Source organism: Heterocephalus glaber, unplaced genomic scaffold (assembly GCF_053883595.1).
Source record: "Heterocephalus glaber isolate CG9 unplaced genomic scaffold, H.glaber_assembly_v1.0 deba00001720, whole genome shotgun sequence".
Classification (NCBI taxonomy): Eukaryota; Metazoa; Chordata; class Mammalia; order Rodentia; family Bathyergidae; genus Heterocephalus; species Heterocephalus glaber.
In genome coordinates, this window is record NW_028258433.1 from 6,018,941 (window position 1) to 6,031,142 (window position 12,202).

The 12,202-nt window shown below is 38.2% G+C and overlaps 1 pseudogene; it reads right to left on the reverse strand.

Moving 5' to 3' along the window:
- Positions 1-8,074: 8,074 nt before the first annotated feature.
- Positions 8,075-9,150, reverse strand: LOC101722807 (phosphatidylinositol 4,5-bisphosphate 3-kinase catalytic subunit beta isoform pseudogene; annotated as a pseudogene).
- Between the last annotated feature and the right edge of the window lie 3,052 nt (positions 9,151-12,202).

Sequence of the window (12,202 nt, forward strand, 5' to 3'; positions counted from 1 at the left end):
GAAAAATATTGATATTATTTCTTGGCTATCAAAGTAATAGATACTACAGAAGTTGTGTAGAATTTTGCTGCAAGTGTGAAATAGATCAGGGAAAAGTCCAAGCCACTTTGGTTGTAGTGAATATTGTTATTATTTTGTCATTTGTTTTATGTCTATGTTGTTTTCCCATAGAGCAACATTTCAATGCAATATCTATTGAATATTTGCTAATTTAAGACAGTATGATAAAAATCATATCTTTTGAGCACATACTGTATTAAAAACCTGGAAAACACCTTGTAAGTATTTACTGATTGAAATATCTCCATTATAAATTGTTGAGGCAGGTAGTATTATTATTGTATTTTTATAGATGAAGAAATTCAGACATACAGAGTTTGAGTAAAGTTAAATTTTCAAGATCATCTTGCTAGTAAATGACAGAGCCAAGATTTAAACTCAAATAATATGAGACCAGAGTTCGTGCTCCCAACCACTCACAATGAACCCTCTTAACCATAGTGACCTTTCTGGGAGTGTATAGTACAGCAGATTTTAGCTAGATAGTATGATATATAACCCACATCTATTAAGTAGATGTTGTATTGCAGGCACTAGTATAAACACTATGTGAGTATCTAAAATCCAGACCAAAGTGAGTACAATGTCAGAGGGAAGATGAAATATAAATTCAGTGGACATATGAGAGAGGGGATGATGGTTATAGGATGACTAATAATTATGATATTATGAAAAATTGGTCTTTTCTGATTTTCAAAATATACTGAAGAACTAAATTTGTATTTTTATGATATCTACATGAGGCACAGTGAATATTATCAATATATCCTTTAAATAGGTTGTCATTTCTCTGAAGAAACTTTCTGAAAGAGTATTTTTCACAGTTGCATGACCTTATTAGTAATAGCTTATCTTGCTTCACTCTTAATGGGATTCATTCGCCAATTGGCCTAATCTTCCCATGAATAAAATGACTGAATCTACATTTTGATTTATGACTAAAAATTGCTCGAGGGCTGTAAACTCTTCCAAAATCTACTAAATCTTCCCCAGTAAAACTAATATTAAATAACTTATGGGTATATGTATCATAATTAATAGGATTGCTAGGGAAAGATCATAAAGAGACATTCATTACCTTCTACAATACTCAAAGTTTTGAGTTCACACTTTGACAACTCTTGTCTTCTTGAATGTGATCTTTTGCAGAGTCAACTTTCATTTCTCTGAATTCTTGCAGCTGTTTCAGTAAATGCTTCAAACATTAATTATATCTGGTATTATACATTCTCTGACTTTTCATTTAGGAGTGTCATGTCTTCCCAGTTATGTTGTCATCTTCTTGCATGTCATAGTGGCAAAAAGTAAAAGTACCTTCTATGTCTTAGTGTAGTCAGTGTCTGCGGGCAACTGGCAAGCAAGAAAATGAATGAATGAATAAATGCCAGGGACCTGCCTTGTCAGTGCTGCTTACTGATCTGCTGATGTTAGTAAGTGTCATTCTGACTGGGGGTCAGAAGCCTGGACTCAAATTCTACTTTCATTTATCTGTAAATTCTATTTTTATTTATCTATATCTCAGATTCCATTTTCATTTATCTGTAAAGTTCAATGAATTACTTAAGTTCTCATTTTCTTCACAAATAACTTAAGGCAATTTTCTTTGTCTCGATCAATGCTTTCCAGGCTTGTCTGCACATGGAATCACAATGGCATGGCCTTCCTTATCCAGGGATTCTGACTTCATGTGTCTGGACACTAAGGTTTTAAACTGCTCTCCAGGTAACTCTGTTGAGAAGGGAGGTGAAGATGCTCTTGCCTAGAGAGTCTCAGAAATGTCAATGAGATGTCAATAGCCTGGTGTAAGTCTTATAATCACCCCACAGCCATTTCCCTCCAAGTTCGATGGATTTGATTTATTAACCTTTCTTAACTCTGACCCCTGCTCTGTATTCCTTTTGCACTGCTCAATTTTCTTTTCTTTTTAAAGTCTTGCTTTATCATCTTCTCCTCTGATCATCTTCCTGCCATAAGTGTGAGCTTCTTAAAACACACATATAATCTTATCCCCTTCAAGCTTAAAACTTTTGACTGTGGCATTGAGTCCTAGCTCCAAAGAATGTCATAACAGGATTTATGTACTCTGCAAGTTGCTTGCCTTTCTGACTCTGTGTACCAACACTTCCCGCCTTGTGCATTTCTCTCCATATGTGGTGCTCCACATCTCTGTGCTTGTGCACATGCTCTTACTTTCTGCCCAAGATGATGCCCTCCTCCTCCTTTCTCATTATTTGTACATTAGTCATGTCTTCTCAGCACCAAACCTCAGCTATGATGTTACTCCTGTTAGAAAGACTTTTGGACTTGTCTTGAGTAAACTGATTTGCCCTCCCCTGTGTAAACTGTAGTGTGTGTGTGTGTGTGTGTGTGTAAAACATAAAACTTAATGAAAATATGTATATAGAAAGTGTGGCAGCTAAACTACAACTTCCTTTACAGTATGTCTGTGTGCATCAGACATGCTTCAAATTATCTTACAAAAATTAGATTTTTGTAAGGAAAGATCCACTAGTTGCAAGGACCTTTTTTTTTTTTTTAAAAAAGAGCCATGAGTATTTCTTCTTAAGGAATTCCAAACTCTCTATTAACATTAATTCTCTCTCTCTCTCTCTCTCTCTCTCTCTCTCTCTCTCTCTCTATATATATATATATGTGTATATCGATAGATCTATAGATAGATAGATATCCATCTCATACTATTTTATGATTACTTACATACATGGCTAACACTTAATGGTAAGAGTATAACTAATTCATCAGTTCCTCTTAGCATACCACATAGAAGCTTAGCATAGCAGGACCTCAACAACACTGGCTGAATTAATCTGAATTAATGTTTACTTTAGTTTTACTATGAGTAAAACCTTCCTTACTACCACTACATAAATAAGACACAAGACACAGTGTATCATACTATGCAATTTTTCTTGGAGGAAGAACTACTTTCACAGTGTATTTTTGATACATTTGTGTTATATAAACTTAGATTGCGTTTAATCTTTTAGGACTATATCTGTGAAAGTTGCGACCAGTAGAAGGCTTGGTCCTTCAAGGAACTGGCAAGAACTCAGATTTAACCAGTATCACAGATGTAGAGTGAGAAAATAGTTACGATTTTACAACTTTGATGCTAATTCTATCTTTTCTCCTCATTATTTCTGTTACTCTTACTTTTGGAAATCGAATTTACCACTTGTTTACCACTGTATTTGTAAGACCACTAATTTCACATCTCCTTCATCAGCACTGATCCTTAGTATATTTCTTTTTATTTCCTTAAGAAAGTGCTAGTGATTGATGAGCCAAGATGTGGTCGTAATGTAATAAATATATACACTGAAGCATAAATAAAAATGACCACATTAATCAGATTATACAGGTATCAATAAACTATGGTGAAAACATTAAGGAGATTTCACTTAATCTATAAAATACATCAGTCATGTAATAAGTACCATAAATCTCCAAGGCAGATTATACATATATGTGGCCTTGCAAACATTTTTACACAGGCCCTAGAAGTCCTAAGTCTATAAAAGAAGCCCTAACATCACAAAAATTAGAAAACATAGTGAAAAACAAAAGCAATAAAATGTATACTATTAAGATAACACAATAATCTTAGAACCTGTATATAAGATTTTGCTCATAGAATGCTAGAACCTCAGTCAACAGATTGTGATTTTTGCCCACGTATTTCTGTGTATGTTCACATAAAAACATGATGAAGAAAAGTATTAATGATTACATGGATGTAATGATTTAGAAATCAACATGTAAAAGACCTCAGTGTAGTACAGGTTCTGCCTTCATTCCTGAGTGAGATTTCTTTTCTGAAATTCCTAAGCCTACATAGCTCATCTTTTTGGAGCCTATTGGGAACTGTTTAGAGCATTACTCATTGAATATGGCTGCCAGAGAGTTTAAAGCCAGTTTCCGTAATTAGATGACTATCAGACTATCACCATACTCCTTAAATCAAACAAAACCAATAAAATTATTGCTGTCAGGTGTTTAATTGCCCCCTGAATTTTATCTGACTCCATCATAAGTATTTTATTATGCCAAAGGCAGCAGAGTTGTTCATGTTCTATAACCTTCTATAACCCTCAAAACTATATTGTAGTATATTAGTCATTACATCTGATATATATAATACATATTTATGTTCATTTTTATATCTGTCTCTTGACTCACTTATAAAACTATTTTAAATTAGTTCCTTAAGCAAAAACAAACTAAAAATAATTTTATTTTTACAGAGTGAGAAGTCAGTTTTTTTTTTTACAATAATAAATAGAAATAGAATGTAATTGCCTTTCAACCATTTCTTTGATTTCCATGTTGAGTTCCATACTGAAGATACTTGGTGATTTTTTTGACAACGTAAGTAAGAATGCTATAGGTCTAATAGCATTGTTCTGAATGTAAAAGACAAGGCTATTCTGAAATTCTCTGATATACTCTTGAAACATATAGATATTCTGGATTTGAGGATTATATTTTTAGACTCTCAAGTGTTTTAATGTCTTTTGTGCCTCCTAGTCCCATTTCCCTCTAACAATTCAGGAAACTCCAACTCCCATGTATGTTGGGTACTGTAACAGTGAATTTTAATTGTCAACTTTACAGGATTAAGAGATACCTAAGTGGTAACTGGATTGTGAGAGCATTAACTTTATCAATGGATTAACTCATAGAGTAATTGAGTGGGCTATTAGAAGTTGGCACCTCGTTGGAGAAAGTGAGTCACATGGTCATGACCCCTGGGACTAAATCTGCTTCTCACCCTTACTCTGGCTCTTTCCTTTTCACTCTGCTTACTTATGGTCACAAGGTGAGCAGCTTTCCTCTGCCCTGGCCTTCTACCATGATGATTCTGTCTTAGAGCCAGCTGACCATGGACTGAATTCACTGAACCCATAAGCCAAGAATAAACCTTTCCTCCTTTAAATTGTGTATGTCAAGTACTTTGTCCCAGCAATTGAAAGGCTACCAAAATAGGTACTGAAGTGATAGCAATTTGTTCTATGTGAACTATTACCTTTGTATATAATCTATAAAACAGTACTTTCCAGGAAAAATAAACTTGTTGGTGAATATGTTTCCTTGTCTCATATAGCTTATCTTCTTGTTTATTTTGAAAGCTGTAAAAATCAAGCTCCTTCAATTTGAATTCTATGAGAATGTTTTATATAATCAAATAGAAGTACACATTTTTGCTTTTCTTTCTTAGATAAGATCAGGAGATGTATTTCAGATTCAATTCATGAGCAAGATGGTATTTCCAATGATAATTATGTATAAGGAATTATGTATAAGGAAATATGGAAGGAAGTAGCAAAATCAACTTATCCTTTCTCTAAAACTTCTTCATCAATCGATTTCATAATATAAGCACAAAACTAAATTTTAACCATTTAAACTCAATTCAAAGCTTACTCTGAAGGAGAATTAAGTGGTTATCCCTGACAGAAAAACTAAATAGTATTCAGTTTTAGAGAAAAAGAAAAGTGGGATATTTTATTCCCTCTTCTGACCAAATTAATTTTGCTTATCCTCTGACACCATTTGACCAAATTAATTTTGCCCCTTCTCTGGCACCATAGTTCAAATTTTTCTTCCTAGGAGGACCTCTGATCTCTGTGAGGTAATCATTTTTAATTAGCATGCAGATAGATGTGAAATGAATCCTCAGTCATTTACCACAGGCCATATCGACTTCAATTTAATGATAGGTTTATTCCTGGGATCCTTAATTACCAGCAATGAATGATCTCTCCTTTCCTCATTTATTGACCACCTGCCTTGTGCCAGGTCTGTAACTGTGGCTATGTGAAAAGCAGACAGGCACCCTGCTTTGATGGAGCTTATACTCAAGGGGGGGGGGAAGGAGAGACATTAATCCAATAACAAGTCATATGAATGTAATGTAATGTGATAAGAGTGGGTCTGCATTCAATGAGAATATCACTGGAAAACCTGGCCTTATTAAGGATATCACTGAGGCTTCTTGAAGTTAAGATGATGGCAAGATTTGGAGACCAGAGTCCCTTACAATAGGTCAAGCAGAAAGCAGATATAAAAATATAAACAACTGAATTCTCATCTCTGCATTTCCTTTATTCTCATTGTAATTATATTAGCTGGGTAATTCAAGCAAAATATTCTAAGGAGTCATCATGAAATTGGAAAATTTCCTCAATATCAAAAGCCTGAGAAATTTTTTACCCAAATGTACTTTCTTGCAAAAAGCAGTCAAGATTGAAAATCATGAAAGACATTCAAGCATACAATCCATAAGTCACCCTTTAGTTATCATATTTCTTTAGAAGCAATTTAACCAGTCCAGTTCGCTCTTTTCTCTTCTCTTCTCTTCTCTTCTCTTCTCTTCTCTTCTCTTCTCTTCTCTTCTCTTCTCTTCTCTTCTCTCTCTCTCCTCTCCTCTCCTCTCCTCTCCTCTCCTCTCCTCTCCTCTCCTCTCCTCTCCTCTCCTCTCCTCTCCTCTTCTCATCCATGGACACAGGAATCCTGCTGGGAGTTACTGGTATTGGTGGCAGTTAAGTGCACTTGTGCCAAGAAGAGATAATTCTCTCTTTCATGGCTGCCTGTCACACTCAACAGACCTACTGCTTAACTGCTGTGCCTCTTCCTTATGTATTTTAAGCGCCTACCACCCCAAATGATCTGAGGTGCTGGAGCTCTGTGGAGTAATGCCTTCACTAATTCTTTGTGCTTTACTCTTCTGTTGACTTTTCATTATTATTCAGGGTGAGTTTGCTTAAGGAAACACTGTCTACATGGTTGGTTGAGTCAACCCTGTTAGGAGAGAAGCAAATGGATTCTCAGAACTTGAGCATACACATGTGGATCTGCCTGTCTTTTGCATCTGGCTCCCTGATCCCATGGTAGCAGCACAGACCATTCCAGAACAGTCTTCAAAGAACTGAGGCCAGCCTACAGCGTTTTCCCCAACAAGCCAGAAACAATGGAAGCTCACAGAACAAGAGCTGAAATGGAACCCTGGAGGAGGTTTAGATGTGTCAGTCACTAGATGGCAGTGTTTCTGAAGAACAGGCTGAAGAGACCCTGTTTGGCATTGCAACTGTGTTTTATTGAAGTGTCAGAGTAATAAATTATGGTTAATATTATTTATCAAGGACTTACTACGTACCAAGGCATGTGGTACTTTATCTCCTTTTATTTTTATGTTCACATCAACATGGTAAGAGGCAAAATAATTATCCACTTTCTACAGATAAGTGAATGGAATTTCAACATGGCTAGATTACAGTGAGACCAACAAGAAACATTTGACTCTCCAGGTTTTTCTGAAAGCCAGAGGGGATGTGGTTTGGATGACACCTGTCACAGCCTTCCCCCTTACTTCTTTTGTTCTCCCCTCGTCCCCTCAAGAGGGACTGGGCAGCCTGCCTCAATGTTCTCCCACCATCCTTAGGGTTACTTTTTGGTCGCTTTGTTAGGGGGCGCAGGTAGACCGTCAGCTGTAATGCATTCCTTGACTCCTGCCGCTGCAGACTCTGGCACCTTTTTTTTTTTTACACTTTAAGGCAAAATGCCTTGTTAGGTTTTTATTTAATTGTATGGGGTTGTGCAGTCAATACTCTCATGTATCTTGTGATCTATAACGTAGTCAACTATTTTCTCTCTGGAAGTGGTATTATATTTTCTCTGTGCTCAGCAAGAAAAAAAAAATGATGTTGGGGGTGGGGGCTTCAAGAGAGGGCTGGAATGAAGCTCCAAGCAAGCTGAGAGGAGGGTAAGCTTACACAGAAATATGTGATCTATAGTTTTGGTTTATTTTTCACTTGTTGAATTCTGGATCAAAAAACAATTTCTTCTACATAATATATACTTGACAAATAATGTCAATCTTTCCAATAAATTTCTAACTATTCGAAAAAGACTTTAAAACAGAAATACCCTATAGTTTTACAACGAATCTCCAAATTCTGTCTCATGGAACTGGTGGGTACGGGTAGAGTTTAATCTCCTATGGGGCATCATTGAGCATATGAAACACCATGTGGTAAATTCAAATCTTATTCACTTTTACAGTCTCTTCAGTGTTGTTTATTTCCCTTAACCAAAACAATTTGGAAAGTGTTGTTACTGTCCCAAACATGAGAAATAATTCTTGTTTTCTTTGGTAGTAAGGGAAGAGGAAAGTTAGATGAATTCCGAAATATGGCAGCCTCTATGGCAATCATTTCTTGCTCATACATCTCCTTGATCTTGCAGCATTCCATGAGTACAAAATGGGGCAGGGCCCTGTTCACAGCACAGTTCCTGATGTACTGGAACTGAATTAGTGGATGATCACCAAATACATATTTTACTCTCCCAATGACTTGCAACACAGTCACCAGGGCTGGCTTCATCTTCCTTCCCATGAATAGTCAAACATTTTTGGATTGCCAATTCACTTATCTTTATAGGATTCATATTAGGAGATACATGAAAGCTAAACACATCCTAACTATTTTCAAAATGAACAGCTACAGTGAGCTTTCCTCTATGAAGCTTATCTTCCAAGTTTTCAAGGATGGAAGGATCATGCTCTGGTGGTTAGGTTTGCTTTAGCTAGTCAAACCACAATAATCCCACAAGTGACTGAATCTTTTCCTCACTGAATTTGCGCATTTTTCATCAAAATTCATTCACTTCAGGATCCTTTAAGGCATCAAATTCATGCAGACCTTTGCCTATAAGGACTCCAATTTTTGAATCCCCTGAATCCCAACTTCTTGTCACTAACTTGAGAACTGGAAGAAAAGGTCTAACATCACAAAGTCTTCGTGTTTCATCTTCAAGTTCATCATATACAGGAGCTTGATTCACACATGCAAACATATAGAGGTCAATGTCCATAAGGGGGTTACACATAGGGTAATTGTGAACTTGCTTCCATAACAACTGCTTAATATAGGAAATGGTAGCTTCCTGAGGTACCTGCACCTGGGTATAAATCCCAGTGGGTAAAAGGAAATCCACAGGTATGGAGCCATCCGAAGCTATTTGTGAATCTGCTCCCCAGAGGTCAAGGATGTCTGGCATAGCAGGAGGCATTATGAAGCTGAAGCACGTTCATAACTAAGCGACCCTCAAAATGATAGCCCCCATTTCAGTCTTTTAGGAACAGATGATATTACCAATTTTTCAACAGCAAGGTTTTCATAGAAGACCTTTTCAGATGATAAGACCCACTGCCCGGCGCTCCGCAGCCGCAGCCCCAGCGGGTTCTCGCTCCCGGTGCGCGGTCAGCAGTGCAGACCTCCACCGACTGCCTCGCTTCAGCATGCCCACTCCCGGCTGTCCCACACAGCACTACCAGCTCGCCACTCAGTGCCGCGGCCCGGTCTGCCCCGGCCACCGCATGGATGGAGACTGCCACCTTTTGAAGAAGCAGGGACAAATCACCTCTAATGTGGCAATAATTAGGCACAGATCCAGGCTCATTATTAGCACCCTCAACATCCTGAAACCCCCATAAGCTGAGTTAACATAGCTAGCCCTCCTGAAGAGTCCCTCATTTCAGCCTTGCCATTTGCCATTTTTTGCTGAGACAGGACAGTGGTCAGTGGAACAGCTACATCTCCCATTGTTCTGCCATGACAGCTGTGGCTGCTCTGGAGGCCCCACACCCACTCTGAGAGGTGCAGTGGGCTTGAATTTGAACTGAGCAATAGAATTGAATTTGGACGAATCAGTGGGCTCAGATTGAAAGGCTTGCTGTTTAGACCAAATTTAACCAATTGGAATTTAGACCAACTTTAACTGATTGGAACAATCAGTAGGCTCAAATGTGGACCAATCACAGTCTTGAATTTGGACCATTCAGCAGACTTGAATATGGATCAATCATAGGCCTGCAACTTCTGTATAAGCTATGCTACTCTTATACTTCTCAGATTGCTTTAGGGGAACTCAGTCCAGTTTGCTGACCTGCTTGTGCAGTAGTACAGAACCTATTCAAATAAAGCCTCACTCCAGTGGTCTGGTAAATCTGCATGTGATTTATTTCTCAGGTAGTGTGGGCTCAGAATCCCGAGTAGTGTCAACAGGGTGGTTGCTTTAAAAGAAAGCTATAAACACTAGGGGCTGTCAACCCTTAAGAGCTCCAGAAACCCGCAGCCTGGGAAGATCTGTGACAGTGATCTGGCAGTGCCAACCAGCAACAACTAGCATTAACTGTAATTGGCCAGCAGTGCCAGGGCCCAGAACTGTAATGCTAAGGACTGAGGGGCATTGGTGGTCAAAGCTGGGAGTCACTTGCAGAGCTGCACCTTGCTGATTCATGATTTCCATCTGAATCAAGCAAAAGAAACTTCAACTGATGGGCAGCAACAGTAAGAGCGAGGAAGCTAGCTAAGAATTTGTAGAACATTATATTATTTAGCTCCCAATTACCCTATGCTGTAGGTATCAGTATAGGCCAAGCTGGCCTTGAACTTATGGCAATCCTCCTGCCTCAGCTCCTGAGGGTGTTGGGATTAGAGGTGTGCCACCATGCCCAGCTCAGAATTTATATTCTTAAACACCACTTCCTCCTTTTTGCCTAGAAAAGAATAAGGTTATGTACAATTTTTCCTCCCCCATGCAGGCATTAGTAAATCTTAGAGTGTGACCCTAAGCAAGTGATGGTAGTGTTAGGTGGATTTTTAAAAATTATCAATAGGAGAGTGCTATTATCCTAACAATTACCCTATAATATTCTTGAGTTTCAAATCAATTTCTTCAGACTGTTCCTATAAAATCCTCAATTTTGTAAAATAGAATGGCTTTTAAAAATGTATCTCCTCCATGAAAAAATGCAAGTGGTGATCTTCATTTTGAAAATAAGACCCATCTGAAGCCTATGCCCAGGGCCAGGGATTTAGCTCAGTGGTTCTGCCGCCTGCCTCGCAAGTGCAAGGTCCCAAGTTCGATCCCTGGTACCAAAAAAAAAAAAAAAAACTGTCTCATGAAGGCTATGCCCACTGCTCTTGCCCATGTTGGTAGTCAAAACAAATTTCCCAGAAATGGACCCTGAAGTACTTCCACTGCATCTTGGTAACATATCTAAAGATACTTGTTTCTCTTACGGACAAATTTTTGGCCGTTCCTTAAAATTAGGCCATGCCTTCTGGAGTTTTGTTTTTGTTTGTTGACTCTACTGCTGCAAGGAGGCTTGCTGACATTTGTTCAATTATCTGAGCACTTCCAGAGCAACATGTTCATGGTAAATGAAGTTATTTCGAGAGTACACAGGTAAATGGAGCTGGTAATTTAGTGTTTAAAGTCTTAAAGGAAGGGTTACAAGTGAGTAGTGAAGGAAAAAGAAATCTACCACCTGAGAGACAAGAGGTACCAATGTTAGTAGAAATACCCATATTCCAAATTTCATTATTCTTGAATATTTCTTATTAAGCTAACATTTTTCTGGAGTTTTCTTAGTAATGTCCAGCTACAGGTGCTTATTAAAGAAGCAAGGAAGCAAGGTGATGATGCACACCTGCAACTGCAGCACTGAGGCAGGAGGTTCATAAGTGTGATGCCAGCCTAGGTTACACAGAGAGTTCAAGGTCAGCCTTGACTATATAGCAAGACCTTGTCTTAAAGGAAAGAAGAAAGCAAAGAAACTAAAGTCCAAGAAATTATTTTAAAACTTAGCTCCAACCTGTACCTATCCCAAGCTATCTAAGATATCTAGAGTCTTAAAGACTGCCTCAGTAGGACCCCACACCATGCCCACAGTGACCAGCTTAGCCCCTGCCCTCCCACCAACCACCTCCCACCTCTGGCCTCCTGGTTGTGCCACTACCTGCTTCCACACTACAAAGGCACAGGGAGGCATAAAGTCCATTCTGAGCTCCAGAAGATAGAGCAAAAGTGAACAACAGATAGAGGGCCTCTGTTGGGTTCTCCTCAGTGGGAGACTGGAACCTGAAGACAGTATCCGACAAAACTTATAAAATGAGGAGCATGGGGGACCAGAGCTCCATGAGGAGTTAAGGTCAGGTTTATTGTTATTATTCTTTTTTTATACATTTTTCAGCTGTATACATCAATCATTAACAGTTTACAATGCTAGTCAACTAACCACCATTTATATGTGTGAGAACCTAAAACATCTAAAGAA